This window comes from Vicia villosa, unplaced genomic scaffold (assembly GCF_029867415.1).
Source record: "Vicia villosa cultivar HV-30 ecotype Madison, WI unplaced genomic scaffold, Vvil1.0 ctg.001657F_1_1, whole genome shotgun sequence".
NCBI lineage: Eukaryota > Viridiplantae > Streptophyta > Magnoliopsida > Fabales > Fabaceae > Vicia > Vicia villosa.
Window position 1 is genome coordinate 42,769 of NW_026705689.1, and position 10,922 is coordinate 53,690.

The 10,922-nt window shown below is 39.0% G+C and overlaps 1 long non-coding RNA gene across 1 annotated transcript; it reads left to right on the plus strand.

Annotated features, from left to right (window-relative positions):
• The first annotated feature begins 9,089 nt into the window (after window positions 1-9,089).
• On the plus strand, window positions 9,090-10,705 carry LOC131636171 (uncharacterized). The gene is made up of 3 exons (XR_009293966.1): window positions 9,090-9,631; window positions 9,740-10,049; window positions 10,429-10,705. It is a non-coding gene; the product is annotated as an uncharacterized LOC131636171 (long non-coding RNA).
• The last annotated feature ends 217 nt before the right edge of the window (window positions 10,706-10,922 follow it).

Sequence of the window (10,922 nt, forward strand, 5' to 3'; positions counted from 1 at the left end):
CTGTAACATTTCAGGATGTAGAGATGCTCTGATGATGCTCTGGTACATTCAACAATGTTCTGATACAAATCTAGCATGAAGTGAGGTTGGTAGAAATTCAAGCTCTGAAGCTATCCGAGGGAAGCAGAAATCAGAAGCTGTGATTGTTCTAAAGATCCAGAAAACTCAAGTTCTGAAGCTGTCCTAAGTGGAAGCAGAAATCAGAAGCTGTGAATGTTCTGAAGATCAAAGAAATTCAAGTTCTGAAGCTGTCCTAAATGGAAGCAGAAATCAGAAAGCTGTGAATGTTCTGAAGATCAAAGAAATTCAAGTTCTGAAGCTGTCCTAGATGGAAGCAGGAATCAGAAGCTGTGAGTGTTCTAGGGATCTAAAGAAATTCTAGTTCTGAAGCTGTCCAATGGAAGCAGAAGTCAGAAGCTATGAATTCTCTAAAGACAGAAGCTTATGTGATCGTCTCTACCGAAATAATCAGGGAAGTCTTTTATTAAAGTTCTTCGAGTATTTATTTCAGGGGGAGATTATTTATCTCAGGGGAAGATTGTTAATCTCAGGGGGAGACATATTCATATGCTTATGCTATAGCTGTGTAATTTGTCTTTTGCCGTCTGCTCTTTCTGATCGCAAATTCATATCATTTATATATGTTTTTGTCATCATCAAAAAGGGGGAGATTGTTAGAACAAGATTTGTTCTGATCAATTATCTTAGTTTTGATGATAACAATAATATGAATTTTTGCTTAAGATAATATGGTACTCTAATCCAATGCAATTTCCTTTTCAGGAAATATATAAAGAGTATGCATAATTCAGCGCTCAGAAGCTTTGTCTCAAAGGGTTCAGCATGCAACATCAGAACATGGTCTGGCAAGACATCAGAAGATGGTCGAAGCAGAATCAGAACATGGGTCTATGGAAGCATCAGAAGAACATGAGATCAGAAGCACTGAAGTTCTGATGGTATCACGCACAGAAGCACTTCAAGGTCAGAAGATCAGAAGATGCTATGCACCAAGCTGTTTGACTCTGATGATATTCAAACGTTGTATTCACAAACATCAGATCAGAAGGAAGTACACGTGGCAAGCTACGCTGACTGACAAAAGGAACGTTAAAAGCTACTAAAGGCAACGTCAGTAGACACAGCGTGAACAAGGCTCGAGGTAGTTGACAAAAGCGTATAACATTAAATGCGATGCTGTACGGAACATGCAAAGCATTAAATGCACTCAACGGTCATCTTCTCCAACGCCTATAAATATGAAGTTCTGATGAGAAGCAAGGTTAACGATTCTGAACAAAAACAACTCATATTAACTTGCTGAAACTCTGTTCTATTCAAAGCTCAGAATCTTCATCTTCATCAAAGCTCACTACATTGCTGTTGTAATATATTAGTGAGATTAAGCTTAAACGTTAAGAGAAATATCACAGTTTGTGATTATAGCTTTTAAGAAGCAATTGTAATACTCTTAGAATTGATTACATTAAGTTGTAAGGAACTAGAGTGATCGTGTGGATCAGAATACTCTAGGAAGTCTTAGAGGTTATCTAAGCAGGTTGTAACTAGAGTGATCGTGTGGATCAGTATACTCTAGAAAGTCTTAGAGGGTATCTAAGCAGTTGTTCCTGGAGTGATCAGTGTGTGATCAGAAGACTCTGGAAGACTTAGTTGCTGACTAAGTGGAAAACCATTGTAATCCGTGCGATTAGTGGATTAAATCCTCAGTTGAGGTAAATCATCTCTGCGGGGGTGGACTGGAGTATTTTAGTTAACAACGAACCAGGATAAAAATAACTGTGCAATTTATTTTTATCTGTCAAGTTTTTAAAGCTACACTTATTCAAACCCCCCCTTTCTAAGTGTTTTTCTATCCTTCATAATCCATTTGAGGTATCAAAAGTTCAAATTCCTTGGTTAAATCAGAAACCCTAATTTGGATCTTGTGCTTAGAAGAAGAGTGAGCTTGCACTGTCTTGAGCAATTGCAAGTCAGGTGAGTGAAAACATCTTGGAATATGATGGGCAAATTTTGGGGTATGACAGCTGCCCCTGTTCAATCTTCTTATACCTGAGGATGTAGATTGGCATGCGTGCCTGTCGGAATTTGAAGGTAGAAGATGATTAAACACTAGAATACCAAGAAATTTGCCCTTAATGATGCAGGGACTTTTTCGGGGATGGGCTTAGAGATGCCATCCAGGTAGAGTATTGTCGGAGATGGGCTTAAAGATGCCATCCGGATGTTGAGTGACTTGATTGAGATGGGCTTAAAGATGCCATCTAGCTTGATAGACTTGAGAGTCAGAATACGTCGTACGTTAGATCGTATCTGAAGGATATACTTAGGACGAGTCGTACGTTAGACTGAAGGATGGGTCGTGCATTAGACCGGATCCAATTTGCATTTGATAAATGTCTAGAAAGCCGTGTGTTAGGCTGGAGGATGGGTTGTGCGTTAGACCGGATCCAATTTGCATTGGTAGATGTCTGGAAAGCCGTGCGTTAGGCTGAAGGATGGGTCGTGCGTTAGACCGGATCCAATTGCATCGGTAAATGTCTGGAAAGCCGTGCGTTAGGCTGAAGGATAGGTCGTGCGTTAGACCGGATCTCTTATCAAGATACACTGTACGTCAGGTTGTATCCTAGGACGCGTCGTGCGTCAGACTAAATCCTTTGTATTGGAGAAATAACATAATGAGCCGTACGTTAGGCCGAGCTTTGACGAGTCGTACGTTAGATTGTATTCAATAAATTATCGGAATGAGCCATACGTTAGGCTTTGCTTTGAATAAGATTCGAATCTTTGTAATATAACTGTAAGATAGTGTCAGTTTTATGCAATGTCATGGTGCATGTATTATGTGACGAGCTTCTCAAAATAAATGAGAAACTTACATGTTATGTATGAATTAGGTAATGTATGCAATGCATGAATATGTTTATGATACATGATGTATGACTATGATTCATGCTATCTGGAGTATCTTGAATGGGCAAATAAATCTCTATGTCTTTGTGACTTTGATGTCTGATCTTGTTTTGAAGATGCTCAGCTGGGGATTTATGATTTCTGCTTGGGGATGAGAACCATTTGAATGACTGATCTTGATGTACCCTGACTGCAAGAGAGATGAATAACCCTGTTTGGAGAAGAGAAACGTGTCGGGGAACCGGCAGTGTCGAAGATGTAAACTCCATTGAGGAACTAAGTCTCTGTTGGGATGGGAACATTTGAAGATATCTTCTTAAGGATTACTCTGTGGGGATATGATCTTGTGAAACCGGCTCTGTGGGAAGGCATGGATGTCTTGAACATTGCCCCCAGTGATTATAGTAGCTGTCATTCCTGGACTCGTATTGATTGGAACACACTAATGAGTATTGGTCGATGTGTTCAACATGCCTTGCATAGCTTTTCCCCAGCTATTCGGAAATTTGAAGAGATTCGCCTCGCGAGGACTTTATGAGGTGTGTACTTTGGGTGACATGCCCCCAGTAATCATAGACTTAGGATGATGCCCCATGTTGATTGGGAAGTAGCTGCAGATCCACTTGGGTGTATGCCCCTGGTTGTTTGGAATCTTGAGAGATTCTTGGAATCTTGACTTGATTTCCCCAGATTGATCGGGAAATAGTTTGAAACCCACTTGGGATGTATGCCTTTGATTGTTTGGCATTTGAGAGATTCTTGGAATCTTGACTTGATTGCCCTAGATTAATTGGGCAAAACGTGCCATGCCCCCTTGTATACGCAGGAGACATTGCTTCTTGGAGTAATCTTTGTTGGTCGGGATAACTTTGAGTCGTTAGTCATACCCTGTGCAAATTCTTTATGATGCTAACATTTGAAATTATGTAGCAGAATATATTTAATAATAAATTCATGAGATGCAATGCATATGTCTGTCTTGAGTTTTTTTTGAAAAACATTAAAACAGAAGATGTAAAAAACATGATGTTTATAAAACGTGATGTTTGTAAAAGGAGATATCAACTCAGCTTTTATGGCAAACCTTAAGGAGTCAGGATACCTTTTTGGTGGCAGTATGCTTTCGAACTAACCATGCTTCAGTTAGGACTTTCAAGGGTTGTAACGTGGCTTATAAAGGCTCAAAGTTTTATTTATACCCACCCCAATCTTTGTGATGTTCTTCGATCCTATGCTCAGTTAACTTTGCGTTTCAGCTTTAGCAAAGCTTGAAGTATTAACATTGATATTTGATGGTGGTTGAAGCACCAGAAGTTTATTTGGACAGTCAGTCGTCCTTCTTCGTAATTCTTTTTGCTTTGGTGGAGGATTTGTAGTGACCTCTTTTTGAATTTGATCTTGTTATCCCTAACTTTTTCCTGAACTGTTTATTTTGAGATTACAGTCAGCAGGATGTCTCAATTTTCGATAAGTCTCCTTCATAGGTTTTGACTTAACATTTTTATCTCCTTTTTTCTTTTTTATGGATATTGACTTGATGATTACAGAAACCCATCATTACTTGTGTAAAAACAATTGGTATAATTGAGTTAATTGAATAACTACCCTGCCCCAGGTTGTGATTAAGGGTTTAATTTGTATGAAAAAGAAACTTCTACTTCTTAGGCTCAAAGGTGTTTCCGAGGGATTAACATCCTTATATCTCCACTGTTTAGGAATTGAAACAATGCCTGTACATCGTCAGCATAGTCCGTTCAAAAGCATTACTGTATGAGGTTGCGGTATCGTTTTTGTCATCCTCCATCAAAAGGCATACAGCTTTAGTAGGAGTCGAGTATCACAAAACATATGCAAAGTAAAGACGCAATTTAAAATGAGTGATAGCGAAATAATTTATTCAAGACAAACATATGCAATGCACTGATGATGATTATTAAAACATATAATGTCTATCATGAGTCAAATGTTTACACAAACAGAAAAGGGACTTGCAAACGAAAGTAGATCTAATGATCCAAAAGTTCGTCCGTCTAGACGTCAATCAATCTCGTCCTGACTAGGAATAGGAGCGGTGATCACCACTGGAGTTTTTAGGAGGGTTGGATTTGATTTCTCCGTCATCGATTAGATCTTGAATCTTATTCTTCAATGTCCAGCAATTGTTTGTGTAATGTCCATGACTGTTGGAATGGTACGCGCACCTCGCATTGAGTTTAAAGCAAGGAGTGGAGGTGTTAGGATTCTTAGGAGGGTCCCTCAGAGTAATCAATTCGATCTTCAACAGATGTTGCAATGCTTAAGCCAATGACATATTGATCTTGGTGAATTGACGCTTAGGTACGTCTGGCTTTCGTTGTTATTGTAGAACTGGTGTAGAGATCAGAATTGTCCCCTCGGATTGGTTGCGTTTATTGCGACTCTTCTGATTATGCACATCATCAGTTATATGAGGTTCCTCAGGTGAATTGAAATCATTGATCTTATGATCGATTAGATCTTGGATCTTATGCTTCAATGGTCCACAAACCTCTGTATCATGACCAGGACTATTCGACTGATAAGTACATCTTGCATTGTACTTGTACCCAAGAGCAGGATTGGAAGGACTTGAATATGGAGGCAATAGGGTTATCAAATTCTAATTGAGCAGTTGTTTCAGAATTTGAGACAATGGCATGTGCAATGGAGTAAGCTTTGCCGCATATGCTGATCCTTTTTCTTCTGGGTTAACAAGTTTTTTCAACTCGTCTTGCCCCAAGTTCAGAATCAAAACTTGGAACCGAATATTCTGAGCTTGAAGATTTTTGACTGATTGCTCGAGATCCATTTGTGCTGAAATAAACAGCTAGAGAGAATGGGAAGCCTATTGCGGAAACCTGTTATGCAATGTTTATGAATGTAGATGCAATGTTTTCAAATATCTTTAGGAAATTTAGTTTGCGACATTAGGAAATGATTGGTCACCGCTTCGTCTGAAGAACTCTGATTCTTGGATGCTCTTCTATGGGAATCAAGCTCACCATATCCAGTGGGTCATAGCCTCTGATTCGGGATATTTCTGAGTTTGAGGGTACATGGCTAGAGGAAAATAAATCCTCTTGCCCCTTGATAGGTACTGAGTCTCTGAATTGGAAGGTATGTGGCCAGAGGAAAATAAATCCTCTTGCCCCTTGATAGGTACTGAGTCTCTGAATTGGAAGGTATGTGGCCAGAGGAAAATAAATCCTCTTGCCCCTTGATAGGTACCGAGTCTCTGAATTGGAAGGTATGTGGCCAGAGGAAAAATAAATCCTCTTGCCCCTTGATCGGAATTCAGTCCTTGATAAGAGCACATGAGGTTGTGCGCCCTAAGTTCCTAAGATCCTTGAAAGAGTTAGTTAACATGTAATGTTATGATGCCATGATGTCATGATGTCATAATGTTATGCGAATGCAGTACATCAGGCAAAGCGTAAGATAGTAGGGACAAACAAGTCCTACAAGCAAAACCTGCAAGGAAATCAAAGGGTTAGTAGCACACGCAAGCAAGTCACACAAATGTCCTTAGGTTTAAAGGCTTGCATGGAGTTTGACTAGGTAACTACCCTTCCCCAAGGTTACTTCTATGGATAAAGAGATTTCAGCAACAGGGTTCTACCAGTTACTCAGAATTGTCAGTCCCTCTAAAGCACCCTCGGACATGATGCATTCGCATCATGCAATGATACTTTAAGAAAGAACCTATTTGAGTTTTAGTATCGGGTAGCGACTAGGCTCTCAACATTCGTCAAGAGTAGCCCCCCACTACGTCCTAAAGGCCAAGATGGGTTAAAGGTTAACTAAAGGTCCTTAAGCTCCGGCGCACCCAAAGTTACATACATAGACCTCCCTCATTTGAGAAAGGTGTGCATATATCTATGGAGTCCTAACTCAAGTGTGAACTTCATATTGACTCATCTCCCACATATGTGAAAGAGGTCGCCATGACTATGCCACTCCTATCTTAAATGTACTTGAATCCGGGTATAGGATTCGTCCTTCATTTAATTCCCAAAACAGCCCTGAAAAAATAAAGCAAGCAAAGCAAATAATAGAAAACATTTAAGTGATCCTAAACTTTAAGGTAACCCCTCTTTTTATTCGAAATATCCCCAACAGAGTCGCCAGTTTTGTAATACGGTGAACTGACTTTATTGAAATGTTGCGGATAGCAAGAGTCGCCACCGACTTTTATTATATCCAATTGGAAAGGCAAAAAGAACAGGAAAGACCTTTGAAAGATTTTGAGTTCGGGGGTAGGTTATACAAAGGGAAGGTTGTCGCACGCTCGCGAAAATGGAACAACAGAGTCGCCACCAATATATTTATCCCATTGAGGGAAAGGAATATCAGAAAACCTATAATAAGGATAAGAGAAGGTCTTGCGACCAGAGATAGGGTACGGGAGTCGGTTACGCGAGGGGAAGGTACTAGCACCCCTCACGCCCATCGTACTCGATGGTATCCACCTATGTTTGTTCTATTCTAAGGGTGTATAAATCTAAAGCTTAATCACTAAGGGAATGCATGCAAATGAAAGAAAAGAAACACGGGGAAAATAAGGTTTATAAATAGTTGTGCTCGTTCAAGCCCCGCGACTTGATGCCTACGTATCCTTTTCAGGAATCAGAGCGCCGTAGTTCGGCTCTTTAGTTTTTGTTTGTTTTTGTGTTTTTTAGTTGCACAGTTACATTCGCACTCCGCTGCTCGACCTCTGGAGTCTTAAGCTGGGAATGGAGCGGAAGTAACGTGCTCTTAAGGAGGAAGAATGCCCTGAAGGCAAGAGAAAGAATGCCTCGGAGGCAAGAGAGAGAAGAGATGATTGGTTTGTATTTTTTAGGGTAATTCCGTGATGAACAAAACCCAATACAAGGTTCCGCACCACTTCATTACTTTGATTTAGGTCTGAACCTTTATTAGATATTTTAGATGTTTTTGATTGGTGATTTTTAAGGGGAATTAATCTGCGAGTTGAATCACATAGAATGTATGATGTCAAAGAAACAGATTAGGGAATGAATCCCACTCATTTCTCTACATGGATAGAGAAACAGATTAGGGAATGAATCCCACTCATTTCTCTAATAATCGAGAAACAGATTAGGGAATGAATCCCACTCATTTCTCTTTGTAGTGATCGAGAAACAGATTAGGGAATGGATCCCACTCATTTCTCTCTCACTAAGTGTTTGAGAAACAGATTAGGGAATAAATCCCACTCGTTTCTCTCCCACTTTTAATGTGATTCGCCTCTTCCTTTATTAAATGTTTTAAAGTTGAAAAGGAAAATAAACAAAACTAGCCTAAGATGAAAACTAGCCTAATATGATGGGAACCTCTAATTCCTAAAGTTGTCATGGTTTCTACCTAATGGTTAGGAGCAAAAAGCGACATGAAAATAAAGTCACAATTAGAAGTCATAAGTAAGATACATGAGCAAAATTGAGAATGATATAATGGTACCAAATTATACACAAGCATGAAGTAACAAGTCAAAATATAGTACAAAATGAAGTAAAATACTATTGTTTTTTATATTGACTTTATGGGAGAAATTGAATTACAAATCAAGCAAAAGAATTAAAATAAAAGCCTAAACTAATATTTTTTAGTGATTATTTTCTATGTCTAAAATTAGTACTTAGGTCTAAAATTAATAGTGAAGAGTTAGTGATTCAATTACTAAAAAGAAGTGGCAAAAAACTAACTAAAGGTCTAAATCTAACATGAACAGGGGGTGTGAACTTGAAATGATGGTGCAGTAAGCAACACAGGCGCAGAGCCCAATAAGATCAAGGCCCAGGAACGTTTTTTTTGTTATCAGATTTTGTAAAGTGCCAAAAATGGCGTTAGGGCCAATGGGGGTGACGAATAGCAAATCAGGCCCAGAGTTTGGTTTCGGTCCAGTTTGATCCACATCACAGATTTTATGATTTCAGATTTTAATTAATGTTAATCAAATTTAATTAACTACATTAATCCAGATTTTATACAGTTTATGCCTAATTAAAATTTAAACAAGTCAGATTACAATTACTTAATTAACATTAAATCAGATTAACGTCAAATTAAAAAAAATAAAAAAGAATTGAAAATTAAAAGGGGATTAGGTTTACTAACGTGAATGACCATTGGAATTCTTATTCCTCGTTCACGAACTCACGAACAGCGGTGGCGGCGATTCCTTGAACTCACCTCCTTCTTTTTCACGACGGCGGCATCGGGCCTTTTTCCTTCTCGCCGGCGAAATACCGGCCACTCCCTCCGCTTAGTATTTGTCTCAATCGATTACCTCCTCCTAGTCTATACGCTCTCGCCTCCATCTTAACCGATTGTCTCAGTCCTCAATCTCTTCTCTTCGCCAATAACCGAACAAGCACAAGCATATATCGGAGAGGATAGTGAATCGGATTTTCCTACCGGAGCAGCTCGGAGCGCCTTCATCGGTGCCGTTTGTGCGAAATCCAACGTCAAGTTCTCGCTGGATGAAGATTAACGATGATGATGATGAAGCGTCGTTGTTGTTGTTGCGAGATTACGAGACAGTTGCGATGATTCTTAGATGGTGATGAACGTGCAGAATTGTCGATGATGACGCGGTTATTGCAGATCGAGGGAGTGTAGTCGCAAATGAAGCTTGCAGTTCGATTGCTATTATGGAGAGTTCTTTGACCGAGTGAAGGTGAGTTTCTTCTCTTCTTTCGCCACGGACTCAAGTAACTTCTTAGCTTTGCACTCTTCTTCTCCTTCTTGAATTTTTGCTGCGATTTGTTGTTGTGATGATTTGCAGAGAAATTGAGGATTGATGATAGCGATGATGATTGTTGTGATGTGAAGATGAAGTTGCCGAGAGTGAAGAATTCAGAGGATGATGAATGAGGGGAATGGTAGATAAGAAATGGTTCAAAGGAGGGTTGAAGATGGAAGGTTAAAGGTGATAAAGATCGAGAGGAGTTCAGAGATGAAGACTGTGAGCAATGAATGAATGGAGAATGGTGTGAAGATGTGGTGAAGAATGGTTCTGTTGAGGAAAATGATGGAGAGAATTCAATGATGAAGCAGGTTTCGATTTTATAGAAGTGGAGGTGATTGAATCTGAGGTTAGTTACACTCTTATTTCTGTTATAGTCTGTTAGAGTGGTTTAGTTAGGTTGTTACGAATCGGTTACAACTGTTATGAGGTAGTTATGAATTGGTTAAAAGCTGTTGGGAATTCTGTTTTGGGCAGTTAGGTAGTTATGAGAAGAATAGGTATTGGCAATTGGTTAGGGACTGTTTGTGGGTTAAAGAATTAGTAGGGAATTGGTTATGTGTTACAAAATTCTGTTATGGTTAGAAAAGAAACTGTTTTGGCTAGTTAAATGTTGAGTGAAAATAAATTGATGTCGCTGTTGTATTGTGGATGCAGGTTTATACTTGTGATTTTTTGTTGTGGTTTGAATGTATAATATGGGGCTGATCTTCTTTGGTTTAAAACAGGGACTGGTAATGGATTGATTCGGAAGGAAAGGTGTGCTGATGATGTGATGAACAACCCAAAGGAACACATGGAGATCTTTTCCAAGTAAAGCAGAAGGTGAAATCAGGATGAAGCTGAATGAAGTCATAGCAATCTTTTAATAGATCTCTTTCTTTTTGTAATGGACTTGAATTGGTTGGAAGTGTAAATGGACATGACTCTTGCAATGTGTATTGGGAATTTGTAATGAAACTTGGTAATGGACTATGAAATATGTAATGGTTTTATAATTTAGAACTTGCCTTGCCTTGAAATGTTGCATATACCTTTTTTTTTGATTTTGAATGGAATCGTAATGTACTTCACTAATTATGAATGGATCTTTCCTTTTGATAGTATCTTCCTGAAAATACAAATGAGGTTCGACCGAATCTTGATGAAGTCCTTTGGATCAAACTCGTATACTTTTCATGACTCCATAATAATTGATCCAAATTGAGCACTCATGATGGGA